The following is a 3,224-nucleotide window of genomic DNA, read 5'->3' on the forward strand; positions in this document are numbered from 1 at the left end:
TGTCAAGCACTGTATATTGGCCTGAGGAATCATTTAAAATAACTCATATACATCAGCTTTTCAGTTCACAGTCTGCGGTGTGCATATAAACAATGGCTTAACACCAACACACGTGTTCACATAAAAAAAAAAAAGCAAGATTTCAGGGTGATGCGTCATTTAACGGGTGGACTGCACACTACACTTTTCAGTGTTGAGGTAACAACTTAAGAGTTACATTTAACACCAAGTGCTGTTGGTTTCAGTCTGAATTAGTGTTAAATTAACTCTCTACATAGTGTATATCTTACTCCAGTTGTTTTTGTAATAACTCTAAGAGTCAATGTACTTTAACACTTTATATTTAACACTGTGGAATTTACTGAGTGGTTGGTTGGTGCTTGTGCAAGAAGGGCCCTTGTGTTTAAGGTTATGAATTGATTGCCAGACATTCTCCTTGTCTGTTAGAGAGCAGAATTGATGGCTCTATCATTTACAATGTTGTCCAGCCAGTGAAGCAGTATTACTTTCCTCTGGCTCTCCAACGTGTTTGTTTTTCAGAAGTCCTAACTAGTGATGAGTGAAAGTGTAGCGGCTGACCAGTGTCTCCAGAAGACTTTGGCTCGATCCGAATACCTCAAATTATAGCCCTCCCAGTTCTTAGCTCCTATACCTTCACCTTTCATGGGGTCAACAGTGAGAACTCTATTCAGGGTAGGAAAGGCACTCCAGGCTGCTGTGCTAAATCTAGACAACCTTCAGCTATACAAATATCTTTACAGGACATGCATAACAAAGCCGATTTGGATGATAATAACAGCCATTTAATGGTCCAAAGTGGGTGAATAAGGGTTGTTAAATTGGGACTAAATAAAAAGAAGCCTTCTAGTAAATTAGCTGTAGTGAATGGATGAAGCTCTCCATTATGAAACCTAAACCATATGAAGTTGATGTCATTAGCGTTTGTCACACAGTAGATATCACAAAATAACAATTAATTAAATATTTTTGTTCAGCTCTGTGATTTAGGCTATGCCTATAAGTCCTGTCATGCAAAAAATTGTTGGCAACCATATAGTTCCTGGCGGCGGCGAGAAACATAAGGAGGACCCTATGCTAACTGCATTAGTGCCAAGAACGATGCTGCTTCTGGGTCCTAGCTCCTTCTTTTCCTTTCTTTTTTAAATGACCGTGTTTGACCATAGCAGCTGGACAACCTCACAAAGACTCTCCATGTAGGGAAACTTATCTAAGTTTTATATACCTTCATTTAATATGATTTAATACAAGGTTTCATTCCATCGAATGATATTACACTAAGTTTAATAACATCTGGTAACCTACCTGCTGTTGAATGTTTAGAAAGATGACAACATGTGCTTACTGTATGTAACACTAGGGCTTGACTGACTGCTAAATGAGCTCAGAAGTAGATTCGGCTACAGAGTCAAGGGGTGTGAATAAGCACAATGAAGAAAATTATGATTAATAGTTGTATATTTATTTTTCTAATAGAAAGAGTATTGGTTACATATACATGTTAATGAGCTATATTATATGATTTATATGGATATGAATTGATAGAATATACATACACAAATTAGATGATCAATAGAATTTCAAAGGAAAAAAACAAATATATTCCGACAGGATGATTCAAAAGGAAAAAAACAACAAAGAAGCCCCCCAAAAATTTGAAACTCTTCAGTTCAATTAGTTACAAGTTCACAGTTCATGAGGTCCATTGGGAAACCAAATTCAGAGAATCCGGGTTTGTAAGAACTTTTTCCTACCACACTGTAGCGGTGGTTCTCTGGTAGCTCGCCACCCAATCAAAGGAACAGCACACACAAAAAACCTGACTTGAAATCAGGCCAGAATCTTAAATTAGTAAAATAATAAACAATAAACTTAATCTCAGCAATAAATAAATCAAACAATAAGTCAGTTAGTTATGCCATAAATCACAGCACTAAGATACATCAAATAGTTTAAATAATAAACAAGATTTCTTTATGAAGCTTCAATATTTCTAAATATGTCAAGGTAAAATAAAGTGCACTTATCATTCAAAGAGGAAATCATGGATCAACAAAAACCCAAATTATTTCAACAGTTCCATTTTAATTGTATTGCGCAACACATATCAATAAACAATTAGATCTATTAACAAACAAAAAGGAACCATGGCTTCTAAGGCTGGAAAAGTTCCAGACAAAGTTCTATAATTAACCCAAGCATAAAATAATGTATAACCAATTTACTGCTTGGGAAAATCTTATTGCTTCTTGGTTGGGGAAAAGTTTCCCTTCGAATTAATCAAAAATAAAAGAGTCTGAGAAAAGCTGTGGGCTATATTAACTACCCATGTTAGCGTAGCATGCAACCGGTGTACTGCCGCAACAAACTCAAAATAAGGAATAAAAATAATATACTTTGACTCACCGAAGAGTAGATGATTTGGGAGAGGATATAGGGAATGTCCACCAGGTTGTAAATCTGCGGTATTATTTAAGTTATCAGTAAGTTTGAATGAACAATAAAGCATGAGCCAATAGATGAAAACAAACTTACCGAGTTGTAAGAAGCTAAAGTGATCTATGGTGAAGACATTACCCCCAGATTCCACATACTCCGTCAGCGCTCCGCCCCGCTGCCGTACGCCGTGAGGAGCGCTTGTCTTTCATGTAAATCAATGAGAGCTGTTCCACATCCACCGCTACTCCTCCGCACGTCTCCATCCACGTATGTCTTCTCCGTCCGCCACCGAAAAAATACGGAGTAGAGCTATTTTTTGCTCTGCTCCGGTCTGGCCAGGTCAAGATCTGTAATTGCAATCGCACCAAAAAGGAAAAAGTATAGAAGTAAATCTGTGTCGCTAGGATTTGAATTAAAAATGGCACTGAAATTTAAATGTTGTATGTTTGTACTTACTGTTTCAGTGTTAAAATATATTCGGAACACATTTTTGGCCTAAAATGAAATTCATTGTCATTATTTCTACGCAGTTTAAATTTCATTTGTTATTTTCTCTAAAAGCTAAAAATTCACATTACTATTTCAAAGTGATGACATTTTCAATACTTATTTTTCAGTTTAATTTTTCAGTGTTAAAAAAAATCTGCATATAAGAAAAATTCAACCTTTCAAAATTCAAACTTAATATTTTCAGCCTCCTGAGATTCAACTGGCTCTATTTCACTGTCTTAAATTTGGCGTCTAAATTCAGTGTAAAAAGGGAAGGG

Source organism: Cyprinodon variegatus, unplaced genomic scaffold (assembly GCF_000732505.1).
Source record: "Cyprinodon variegatus isolate N-32 unplaced genomic scaffold, C_variegatus-1.0 Scaffold1341, whole genome shotgun sequence".
In the NCBI taxonomy this organism is placed as follows: Eukaryota; Metazoa; Chordata; class Actinopteri; order Cyprinodontiformes; family Cyprinodontidae; genus Cyprinodon; species Cyprinodon variegatus.